This window comes from Lithobates pipiens, unplaced genomic scaffold, assembly GCF_037356315.1.
Source record: "Lithobates pipiens isolate NorthernLeopardFrog02 unplaced genomic scaffold, aLitPip1_a1.2 Scaffold_19, whole genome shotgun sequence".
Taxonomy (NCBI): Eukaryota; Metazoa; Chordata; class Amphibia; order Anura; family Ranidae; genus Lithobates; species Lithobates pipiens.
In genome coordinates, this window is record NW_027507764.1 from 519726967 (window position 1) to 519739701 (window position 12735).

The following is a 12735-nucleotide window of genomic DNA, read 5'->3' on the forward strand; positions in this document are numbered from 1 at the left end:
GGCCTTGAGCCTTTCTTGGAGAGGGGGGTTGAGAAGGCCGTCGCCACTGCTTAGAGCTTGATGCTCTGGGAGAAAGAGAACGCCTAAATGATGGACGTTTGCTCCTTTTGACTGGAAGGAGAGTAGACTTACTCCCTGAAATTTTTTGGACGAATTTGTCTAATTCTTCTCCAAACAAACGTTCCCCTTTAAACGGGAACCCAATCAAATGCTTCTTGCATGATAGCTCAGCTGCCCAATTCTTTAGCCATAGGGCCCTTCGCATGTGTACCAACAGGAGAGACAAACGAGATGCTTGTTGGACAGAAGCCAAAATCGCATCAATCATGAAACACAGAATTTGAGGTATTTCTGCATAATTCTCCACTTCCTCACTGGGAAGAAGGCCAAGCATCTGCTTAACCTGTTCATTGAGGAACTGACACAACCCCACAGCTGCGACTGTAGGTTGCACTACAGCGCCAGTCATGGAAAAGGAGGCTTTTAATAATGTTTCCAGCTTCTAATCAGTTGGATCTTAAAATATCTGAGCATTATCCAAAGGACAGGTCAAGTTTCTATTCACGCAAGAAACAGCCGCATCGACAGATGGGACCCCCCATTTCTTGGTGGAACTTTCCTCCAGAGGATAAAGCATAGAAAACCTTTTAGGAGGAGCAAACAGTTTATCGGGATGTCCCCAATACTCATACAACAATTTATCCATTAAGGGATGAATTGGAAAGGAAAAGGCAGGTTGTGGGATTTTCCTGACTCCCAGGGAAGAAACAGAGGATGTAGCGATCTCAGCAGCAGGCATTCTGAATGAGGTACGCACCAATTCAGTATAATACTGCACCTGTTTTCTGAGCACCTGGGAGGAGGGGACTCTCTCCTCTTCCTCTGATTCATCCGACTGCTCAAGATCCCTGTCCCAAGATAGGGATCTCTCCTCATTGTCAGAAGTGTCATCTGAAAGAGGAATCTCAGCAGAGGGAGGGGATCTACCCCTTTTCCTGCTATCTTTCAGGGAAGCTGAAATAAAATTCATGATTCTCCCTTCAAAACCCTCCAATGTAGCCCTAAGGGAGTCCTCAGTGATGTATACCGGGGCTGAAATTTTAGGAGAGGCTGCAAATCCTGACAGGGGCACTGACTCATCCTGTGAGGCTGACTCCAGTCTTGCAGGGGGGGATGGTAACCTACAGGCATTTTTAGAACCCCTAGACCTAGGCGGTGACTTACCAGTGTCCTTGTTATCTCCCCCTGAGACCCTCTTACGAGGAGACATAGTCCTAAGCTACAAAGCAGAGGTACTAGTACAAAGTGCAATCACTGTTGTGCTTAAAGTCTCACAATAAATATATATGCTTAAACTGCACAACCTGATGCTGAGTAGGTGTCTTAGGTTTGCCTGGATCCAATCCCTTGGGATGCTTACTGCTCACAGCTCCTGTGTCTCCACTTACAGCCCCCGACGCTCTGGGCTGTAAAACTGCCGTCTGGCGCCTGCTCAGTACAGCGCCGTGCACACCGAACGACGCGGCTCGCAAACACACTCCCGCCTCCTCCATTAGCACGGGAGCGTGCTTGGCGCGCATGCACGAGGACTGCCGGTATCCAGGGGGGAAGGGAATTGCCATCGGAGCTGTCTGGGACCCCCAGACTACGTGGGACCCCTGTATTACCTTCATTGTGGCAGAGATTGCAGTGGAGACGTGAGTCATCTGGGAGAACCAGGCTTCACTGAGCGTGTGTATCTGAAAGGCATGTAAGTATGCATCAGGCTGCTCTTACTCCCCCTAGTTGTGGAAACCAGGTAAGACATACAACTACTCAATGAAGAAATCCATAATATAATTTATACAGGATTAACTTCCCTTACCTGTCCTCGCCGCAGGAATTGCTGAAAACAGACAGATTCCAGCCTTCACCCATCACGGCGGGCAGAGTTGTGCCAACCTTCAGGTTTTTTTTGGGGTTCCTTCTCAGAAGAACCTCCTACCTGGACCTTGTAAAAGACTCTGCCAGAAACTTTCATGCCACTATGTAAATAGTACAGTAAGTCTGGTTTTCCCAGAGCCCAGTCTTCCAATAGGAGAGGACTTACAGGCAAAACCTCGTTTCTTCAGATGACGAGGCCCGGGTACCACATCATCTTGGGAGTCAAAATATCGGCCCGAGATATGGATCTGGTTTGTTGTAGCCTTTAGGCCCCTGCAAGGACCTACACAGAACTTTCTTCATAGCACATGTTTTACGTGACCAACCACCACTGGCGAAGGAAAAAATTAGGTGCCTCCCATATGGGAGGGGTTATATAGGGAAGGAATTCTCCTTAATGGGGGGTTAACCAGTGTCCAATGACCAGAGGTGCCTATATAACCCATTATGTAATGATCCTGTGTCCCGTGATGTATGATCAAGAAATAAGCATACGGCACCTAGTATTCCCAGTCGGTCTTCCATCCAGTTACTAATCAGGCCCGACAATGCTTAACCTCCGAGATCAGACAAGATCGGGCACTTTCAAGGTGATGGGGCCATAGGCGATCTCTTTGGGCACTTTCAACCATCTTGACAAACGCCAACATGGTCATCTTGGGAAACAAGCTAAAAAAAACAAGTCATTGCCAACATTGGAGGCTAAGCAGGGTTGGGCAGTTTCCTTGCCTGAAATAGGCATCTCAGAACTGCCATCTGGCTGCTTCCCGGGTTTCCAACTCCTTCAACTAATCCCAGGAGACAATCCTTCGCCTCCATCCTGGTGGAGGTTCCAAACACCCGATCAATGGTTCCTGTCACCTCCGTCCAGTAGCAGATCAACTTCGGGCATCTCCAAAACATGTGCATCATGTCTCCCCCCATGTTCCCGCGCCGGGGGAAACTTGCGTCCGGCCGTTCGGCCAAATTGAAAAAGTTTACGAAGATACAGGAGACAAATTTTAAACTTCTCACCAGGTGGTATTTGACACCATCAAAGCTGCATAAATGTTTCCCCTCTTCCTCGAACATATGCTGGAGGTGTGGAGAAGAAGAGGGCACGTTGCTCCACATTTTTTGGTCCTGCCCCAGCTTGGTGGACTTCTGGACAGAGATCCGATGCATAACACAAAAATTCTTGTACTTTATCCGTGCCTTGAATCATTATGATTGATGGAAGGCAGACTCACATTTGCGAATATACCTGTATCAAGTATTGTTCAACTGCTTTTTGCTCTGTATTTCTCTGTTGCATTATGTACTCGGGGGAGCGTCTTCCCCTGTTTGGAGAAAAAAAAAGAAGCCTACGACACCTGGTATTCCCAGGTGGTCTCCTATCCAGGCATTAACCAGGCCCGACCCTGCTTAGCCTCCAAGATCAGATGAGATGGAACAGATTCAGGGTGATGTGGCCATAGCCAGTATCTTCAGGCACTCTCAACTCTCTTGACAAATGCCAAGATGGTCACCTTGGGAACAAGCGGAAAAAAATAGGTCAACGGCAACAACATAACAAGAAGCCTACAGCATCTGGAAATCCCAGGCGGTCTCCCATCCAGGGATTAAACTGGTCCCAACCCTGCTTAGCCTCTGAGATCAGATGAGATTGGGCTCTTTCAGGGTGATGTGACCGTAGGAGATTTCTTCAGCCACTCTCAACCCTCTTGACTAACGCCAAGATGGTCACTTTGGGAAACAAACAAAAAAAAACAAGTTAACGCCAACAACATAAGAAGAAGTCTACAGCACCTAGTATTCCCAGGTGGTCTCCCATCCAGGTATTAACAAGGCCCGACCCTGTTTAGTCTCTGAGATCAGACGAGATCTGGTGCTTTCAGGGTTATGTGGCCATAGGCAAGCTCTTCAGGCACTCTCAACCCTCTTGACAAACACCAAGATGGTCACCTTGGTAAACAAACAAAACAAAAACAAGTCAACGCCAACAACATAAAAAGAAGCCTACAGCACCTAGTATTCCCAGGTGGTCTCCAATCCAGGTACTAGCAAGGCCCAACCTTGCGAAAAAAGACAGTTCAATGTCAACAACATAAAAAGAAGAATACGGCACCTGGTATTCCAACGCCATCTCCCATACAGGTTCTAACTAGGCCCAACCCTTCTTAGCCTCAGAGATGAGAAGAGATAGGGCTCTTTCAGGGTGATGCTGCTGTAAGCGATCTCTTTGTGCACTCTCAACCCTCTTGACAAATGCCAAGATGGTCACCTTGAGAGACAAGCGAAAAAAAAAAAACGAATCAACGCCAACAACATAAAAAGAAGCTTACAATAACTGGTATTCCCAGGTGGTCTCCCATCCAGGTACTAACCAGGCCTGACTCTTCTTAGCCTCCAAGATCAGACAAGATTGGGTGCTTTCAGAGTGATGTGGCCATAGGCAATCTCTTCAGGCACTCTCAACCCTCTTGACAAACACCAAGATGGTGACCTTGGGAAACAAGCTAAAAAAAAACAGGTCAACGCCAACAACATAAAAAGAAGCCTACGACACCTGGTATTCCCAGGCAGTCTCCCATCCACGTACTAACAAGGCCAGACTCTTCTTAGCCTCCAACATCAAACGAGATCAGGTGCTTTGAGGGTGATGTGCCCGTAGGCAATCCCTTCAGGCACTTTCAACCCTCTTGACAAACGCCAAGATGGTCACCTTGGGAAACAAGCAAAAAAAAACGAAGTCAATGCCAACAACTTAAAAAAAAAGCCTATGGCATTGAGAAATCCCAGGCGGTCTCCCATCCAGGTACTAACCAGGTCCCAACCCTGCTTAGCCTCTGAGATCAAATGAGATTGGGCTCTTTCAGGGTGATGCAGTCATAGTAGATTTTTTTCAGGCACGTTCAACCCTCTTGACAAACGCCAAGATGGTCACCTTGGGAAGCAAACAAAAAATCAAGTCAACGCCAACAACATAAAAAGAAGCCTACAGCACCTAGTATTCCCAGGTGGTCTCCCATCCAGGTATTACCAAGCGTGACCCTTTCTAGCCTCTGAGATCAGAGGAGATTGGGTGCTTTCAGGGTGATGTGCCCATAGGCAATCTCTTTGGGCCCTATCATCCCTCTTGAAAAATGCCAAGATAGTCACCCTGGGAAACAAGCGGAAAAAAACAGGTTAACGCCACTAACATGAAAAGAAGAATACGGCACCTGGTATTCCAAGGCCGTCTCCCATTCAAGTACTAACTAGGCCCAACCCTTCTTAGCCTCCGAGATCAGAAGAGATAGGGTGCTTTCAGGGTGATGCTGCTGTAAGCGATCTATTTAGGCACTCTCAACCCTCTTGACAAATGCCAAGGTGATCACTTTGGGAAACAAGCGAAAAAAAAACAGGTCAACACCAACAACATAAAAAGAAGCCTGCGGCATGTGGAAAACCCAGGTGGTCTCCCATCCAGGTACAAATCAGGCCCAACCCTGCATAGCCTCTGAGACCAGACCAGATTGGGCGCTTTCAGGGTGTTGTGCCCGTAGGCAATTTCTTTGTGCACTCTCAACCCTCTTGACAAATGCCAAGATGGTCACCTTGGGAAAAAAGGGAAAAAAAACAGGTCAACGCCGACAACATAATGAGAAGCCTACAGCACCTGGTATTCCCAGGCTGTCTCCCACCCAGGTACTAACCAGGCCCATCGCTGCTTAGCCCACGAGATCAGATGAGATTGGGCTCTCTCAGGGTGATTTGGTCGTAGGCACTCTCTTTGGGCACTCTGAAGCCTCTTGACAAAGGCCAAGATGCTCACCTTGGGAAACAAGCTAAAAAAAACAGGTCAAAGCCAACAACATAAAAAGAAGCCTACGGTATCCGGTATTCCCAGGTGATCTCCCAATCAAGACACTAACCAGGCCAGATCCTTCTATGGTCTTTCCAGGCAGTCTCCCATCCAAGTACTAACCAGGCCTGACACTGCTTAGCCTCTGAAATCAGATGAGATCGGGTGCTTTCAGGGTGATGTGGCCGTAAGCGTTCTCTTCAAGACACGCCCAACCCTCTTGACAAACGCCAAGATGGTCGCCTTCAGAAACAAGCGAAAAAAAACAGGTCAAAGCCAACAACATAAAAAGAAGCCTTTGGCACCTGGTATTCCCAGGCGGTCTCCCATCCAGGTACTAACCAGGCCCGACACTGTTTAGCCTCCGAGATCAGACAAGATTGGGCGCTTTCAGGGTGATGGGGCCGTAGGTGATCTCTTCGGGCACTCTCAACCCTCTTGCCAAATGCCAAGATGGTCACCTTGGGAAACAAGTGAAAAAAAACACCAGGTCAAGGCCAATAACATAAAAAGAAGCCTACGGCACCTGTTATTCCCAGACGTTCTCCCATCCTGGTATTAACCAGGCCTGACACTGCTTAGCCTCCGAGATCAGACAAGATCGGGTGCTTTCAGGGTGATGGGGCCGTAGGTGATCTCTTTGGGCACTCTCGACCCTCTTGTTAAACGCCAAGATGGTCACCTTGGGAAACAAGCAAAAATAAACAGGTCAACACCAACAACATAAAAAGAAGCCTACAGCACCTAGTATTCCCAGGTGGTCTCCAATCCAGGTACTAGCAAGGCCCAACCTTGCGAAAAAAGACAGTTCAATGTCAACAACATAAAAAGAAGAATACGGCACCTGGTATTCCAACGCCATCTCCGCCATCTCCCCTACGGCACCTGTTATTCCCAGACGTTCTCCCATCCTGGTATTAACCAGGCCTGACACTGCTTAGCCTCCGAGATCAGACAAGATCGGGTGCTTTCAGGGTGATGGGGCCGTAGGTGATCTCTTTGGGCACTCTCGACCCTCTTGTTAAACGCCTTGGGAAACAAGCAAAAATAAACAGGTCAACACCAACAACATAAAAAGAAGCCTACGGCACCTGGTATTCACAGATGGCCTCCCATACAGGTATTAACCAGGCCGTACACTGCTAGGCCTCTGAGATCAGATGAGATTGTGCGCTTTCAGGGTGATGTGGCCATAGGTGTTCTATTCAGACACTCTCAACCCTCTTAACAAATGCCAAGATGGTCATCTTGGGAAAAAAGTGAAAAAAAACAGGTCAACGCCAACAACATAGACCCTGGCGGTCTCCCATCTGACCCTGACCCTTCTCAGCCTCTGAGATCGGGCTCTTTCAGGGTGATGGGGCCTTAGGCGAACGCTTCGGGACATACTCAAAACTCTTGACAGATGCTAAAATAGTCACCTTGGGAAACAAGTGAAAAAAAAACAGGTCAAAGCCAACAATATAAAAAGATTCCTACGGCACCTGTAATTAGGTACTATCCAGGACGGACCCTGCTTAGCCTCTGAGATCAGATAAGATCGGGCACTTTCAGGGTGATGTGGCCATAGGAGATTTCTTTGGGCTCTCTCAGCCCTCTTGACAAATGCCAAGATGGTCACCTTGGGAAACAAGCGGAAAAAAAAACATGTCAACGCCAACAACATAAAAAGAAGCCTACGGCACCTGGTATTCCCAGTCAGTCTCCCTTCCAGTTACTAATCAGGCCCGACAATGCTTAGCCCCCGAGATCAGACAAGATCGGGCACTTTCAGGGTGATTTGGCCGTAGGCACTTTCTTTGGGCACTCTCACCCTCTTGACAAACGCCAAGATGGTCATCTTGGGAAACAAGCGAAAGAAAACAGGTCAACGCCAACAACATAAAAAATAGGATTTTTATATACAGCTTACCTGTAAAATCCTTTTCTTGAGAGTACATCATGGGACACAGGAGCTTCATTACATAGTGGGTTATATAGGCACCTCTGGTGATTGGACACTGGTTAACCCCAAATTAAGGACAATTCCTCCCCTATATAACCCCTCCCATATGGGGGGCACCTCAGTTTTGTAGCAAAGCAATAGGAAACCATGTAAAACCCAAGAGGGGTGGGAGCCCTGTGTCCCGTGATGTACTCTCAAGAAAAGATGCTCAGATTGAGGGGAGGGAGACACAGATCATAATATATAGACCGCCAAGGACCGGAGGACCTAAACTGCAGCCTGCAGTACACTGCGCCCAAAGGCGATATCCTCTTGCCCTCTGACATCCACCTGATAGAATCTGGTGAATGTGTGGACTGATGACCAAGTTGCAGCCTTACAGATCTGAGCCAGGGAGGCCTGGTGATGCACTGCCCAAGAAGCACTTACAGCCCTAGTTGATTGCGCTCTCACTTGAAAAGGAGGGATCTTCCCTTTAACACTATAGGCCTGAGAAATAATCTGTCTAATCCACCTTGAGAGAGTGGATTTTTTTTTTTGTTTTCAAAAGTATTTATTAGGAAATAATAAACAGAATCAGAAATACACAGTGGTAGAGCATGTCTAAACATACAGAACAAAAGACGCAGATAACATAGTGAGCATAACATATGATCAAAATTGAGTGAATATGGCAATACAAACAAAAAAGGAACTGTGAAATCCGCATGGATAACATGAGTATTAACATATGAGATAAAAGATACCACATGGTTCAAAAAGAACAGAATATTTCTGAAGAACTGAAAGAGACAAAAGGAGGAAAAAAAGAAAAAAGAGGGGGGGAGCACCCAAAGATAAAGAAAAGAAGAGGAAATAACAGGATAGCAAAGTAAAGAGAGAGGAGAGACCAGCACAGTTAATGTAGGAGTCTAAAGATAGACCACGGTTTCCATTTTGCATCGTACAATGGGATTTGAGAGAGTGGATTTTGATGCCGCCTGGCCCTTCCTAGGGCCTTTCGGCAAAATAAATAAGCAACCAGTTTTCCTTATCTGAGCAGTTGCCTGAAGATAGATACTGATTGCCCTTACCACATCCAAAGTGTGCAAAGATTCTTCTTCTGCGGACTGTGGGTCCGGAAAAAAGGATGGTAGGCTTACATCTTGATTCAAATGGAATCCTGAAACCACCTTAGGCAGAAAGGACCTGTTGGGACGCATTACCATCAGGTCCTTATGAATAATTAGATACGGTTCTTTACTGGAGAGAGCTGCTATTTCTGACACTCTTCTAGCCATGGATATGGCTACCAAGAAAACCAATTTTTTAGTCAAAAGAACTAACAAAGCCTGATGCAAAGGTTCAAAAGGTTGCCCCTGCAAAGCTGAGAGAACCAAATTTAGATCCCATGGGCATACCGGAGGTTTGACTGGCGGCCTTATCCGCATAGCCCCCTGGATGAAAGCCCGCACCAGGGAATGTGATGCAAGTGGTTTCTGAAAAAACACTGACAAGGCCGAAATATGCACCTTGATAGTGCTTACGGCCAAATTCATTTCTAGGCCTGACTGGAGGAAGGCCAAGATCCTGCTAATGACATACTTTCTAGGATGACATTCCCTGAGTTCACAACAGGAAACATATGCCCTCCAGATTTTGTAGTAAATAAGCCTGGAGGCCGGCTTTCTGGCATTGACCAGAGTAGAAAGGAATGGCCCCGAAAGCCCACGGTCTCTCAGAATGTGGGTCTCTGCAGCCAAACCGTCAAATTCAGACTGTGTAAAGCAGGATGGTAAATTGGACCCTGTGAGAGCAGATCTGGCCAGAGAGGGAGGATCCACGGCCTGCCTACTGCCAACTTCATGATCTCTGCGTACCACGGTCGCCTGGGCCAAGCCGGGGCTACCAAAAGAAGTGACTTTGTTTCCCTCTAGACTCTTCCCAGGAACCGCGACAGAAGCGGGCACGGGGGGAAGGCATAAATCAAATTGTACTGATCCCAGGGAACTGTCAGAGCATCCGACCCCTGAGCGAGTGTATCTCTTGTCCTTGACACGAATTTGTCCAGTTTTCTGTTGAACCTGGACGCAAACAGATCTACGTCTGGAGTACCCCACCTGCGACATATGTTCCAAAACACGTCAGGGTGCAGAGCCCATTCTCCTAGGCACAACTGCTGGCGGCGCAGAAAATCTGCCTGCCAATTTTCCACTCCTGGAATGAAGACTGCAAAAAGGCATGTTCCATGCCTTTCTGCCGAGACAAGTATGCGATTCACCTCTTTTTGCACAACCAGACTCCTGGTACCACCCTGGTGATTGATATAGGCCACTGCTGTGGCATTGTCGGACTGAACCCGAACAGGGAGACCCCGTAGTCTGAAAGACCAGTTTATGAGAGCCATATAAACTGCCCGGATCTCCAAGACATTTATGGGCAATAGCTTCTCGATCACAGACCATTTCCACTGCGAGCACATCTCTTCCAACACTGCTCCCCAGCCTGTCAGGCTGCCATTTGTCATAATAATCTTCCATGGAAGAGGAAGAAAAGTTTTGCCTTTCAGCAAATTCTCGGTTTGTAACGAGACTCTTAGACTCATTACACGAGACTCTTGCGTTTCCCTGGGGATAGAGGCATAGGAAGATCCAAGGACTGGGGCTTCCTGTTCCAAGCCGCAAGGATGAATTTTGCAGAGGCCTTGAGTGGAACTGGGCGAATGGAGCGGCCTCGAAGGAGGCGACCATTTTCCCTAAGGCCGCGTACACACGCGCGGACTGTTCGCCCAACTTTGTCCGTCCAACAGTTTCGGCAAACAGTCCGCTCAAACTTAGCATGGACGGACATGGCCACACACGACGTACGAACAGTTTGCTGAAACCGTGCGCGATGACGTGAACGGCACGTACGACGGGACGAAAAATACGACGTCCTATACACTGCATTATAGCTTTCGGCGTGAAAATCCTTTCTGAGCATGCGCGCAACTTTGTTTGACGAACAAGCCTACACACGAGCGGACTGTTCGCTGAAACAAGGTTTCAGCGGACAGTTTTACGGAATTTCCGAAAAACCTTGTCCGTCAAACTGTCCGCTGAAACTGTCCGCTGAAAGCCCACACACGAGCGGACTGTCCGCCCAAACACTGTTCAGCGGACAAAGTTGGGCGAACAGTCCGCCCGTGTGTACGCGGCCTAAGAGTCTCATGCACAACCGAATGGGGGAAGATCTTCTGCCCAGAATTAGGCACACCAGATCCCCAATGGCCAAGGCTTTTGGCCTTGGTAGAAACACCTTGCCCTGAGCAGTGTCGATAACCATATCCAGGTATTCCAACCTGGTAGCAGGCTGTAGGGACGACTTTTCTAGGTTTATAATCCAACCTAGGCGTTCCAGCTGTTCTAGCGTTCTGGTAACACTGTGGTCCAGGAGCGCTACTGTTTTCTCTATGAGAAGCAAATCGTCTAGATAAGCCATGACGGCCATACCCTGAGCTCTTAGGTTTGCCAAGAGAGGGTCCAGAATATTTGTGAAGACTCGAGGGGCCGTAGCTAGCCTGAACGGCAAGGCCACAAATTGAAAATGGCGCCGCTCTACCGCAAACCTTAGATTCTTTTGGTGTGCGGGAAAAATTGGCAGATGGAGATATGCATCCTTGATGTCTATTGATGCCATAAACTCTCCCCCTTGCAGGGAGGAGACCACAGTGCGAATTGACTGTATTCAGATGGACCGGATGCGTAAAAAACGGTTCAGATCCTTCAGATCCAGGATAGGTCTGACACTACCATTTGGCTTTGGAACGGTGAAGAGATTCGAGTAAAACCCTGAACCCTGTTCTTTTGGGTCCACTTCTACTATCACCCCCTGGGATAGTAAGTGATCTAAGGCCAGAAATAGCGGTCTTTGCTTTACTGGGTCCCTGGGGATCCTTGACCTTAGAAAGCAAGAAGGTGGAATCTCCTGAAACTCCAGCTTGTAGCCCAGAGATACCGAAGAGACCACCCACTCATCCCGGATCTCTTCCCGCCAGGCTTCTGCAAACTGCAAGAGCCTTCCCCCCACTTGGCCGAGCGGGGGCACCCCTTCACAAGGAAGCTTTCAGGCTCTGCTTGGCAGGCTTTTGCCCCCAGGATTTCTTCTGCCCCTGGGCCCGACCTTGAGCCTTTCCTGTAGAGGGGGGTTGAGAAGGCCGTCGCCACTGCTTAGAGCTTGATGCTCCGGGAGAGAGAGCACGCCTAAATGATGGACGTTTGCTCCTTTTGACTGGAAGGAGAGTAGATTTACCCCCTGAAATTTTTTGGACGAATTTTTCTAATTCTTCTCCAAATAAACGTTCCCCTTTAAACGGGAACCCAATCAAATGCTTCTTGCATGATAGCTCAGCTGCCCAATTCTTTAGCCATAGGGCCCTTCGCATGTGTACCAACAGGAGAGACAAACGAGATGCTTGTTGGACAGAATCCAAAATCGCATCAATCATGAAACACAGAATTTGAGGTATTTCTGCATAATTCTCCACTTCCTCATTGGGAAGGAGGCCAAGCATCTGCTTAACCTGTTCCTTGAGGAACTGACACAACCCCACAGCTGCGACTGTAAGTTTCACTACAGTGCCAGTCATGGAAAAGGAGGCTTTTAATAATGTTTCCAGCTTCTTATCAGTTGGATCTTTAAATACCTGAGCATTATCCAAAGGACAGGTCAGGTTTCTATTCATGCAAGAAACAGCCGCATCAACAGATGGGACCCCCCATTTCTTGGTGAAACTTTCCTCCAAAGGCTAAAGCATAGAAAACCTTTTAGGAGGAGCAAACAGTTTATCAGGATGTCCCCAATCCTCATACAACAATTTATCCATTAAGGGATTAATTGGAAAGGAAAAGGCAGGTTGTGGGATTTTCCTGACTCCCAGGGAAGAAACAGAGGACGTAGCGATCTCAGCAGCAGGCATTCTGAATGTGGTATGCACCAATTCAGTATAATACTGCACCTGTTTTCTGAGTGCCAGGGAGGAGGGGACTCTCTCCTCTTCCTCTGATTCATCCGACTGCTCAAG

General features: G+C 47.9%; 8 pseudogenes; all 8 read right to left on the bottom strand.

Moving 5' to 3' along the window:
- Window positions 1-2411: 2411 nt before the first annotated feature.
- Window positions 2412-2530, bottom strand: LOC143999396 (5S ribosomal RNA; annotated as a pseudogene).
- Window positions 2531-3699: 1169 nt separating this feature from the next.
- Window positions 3700-3818, bottom strand: LOC143998618 (5S ribosomal RNA; annotated as a pseudogene).
- A 422-nt stretch (window positions 3819-4240) lies between these two features.
- On the bottom strand, window positions 4241-4359 carry LOC143998769 (5S ribosomal RNA; annotated as a pseudogene).
- Window positions 4360-5551: 1192 nt separating this feature from the next.
- On the bottom strand, window positions 5552-5670 carry LOC143999483 (5S ribosomal RNA; annotated as a pseudogene).
- Window positions 5671-6042: 372 nt separating this feature from the next.
- On the bottom strand, window positions 6043-6161 carry LOC143998722 (5S ribosomal RNA; annotated as a pseudogene).
- A 102-nt stretch (window positions 6162-6263) lies between these two features.
- Window positions 6264-6382, bottom strand: LOC143998813 (5S ribosomal RNA; annotated as a pseudogene).
- Window positions 6383-6622: 240 nt separating this feature from the next.
- LOC143999164 (5S ribosomal RNA) lies at window positions 6623-6741 on the bottom strand (annotated as a pseudogene).
- Window positions 6742-7422: 681 nt separating this feature from the next.
- Window positions 7423-7541, bottom strand: LOC143999082 (5S ribosomal RNA; annotated as a pseudogene).
- Between the last annotated feature and the right edge of the window lie 5194 nt (window positions 7542-12735).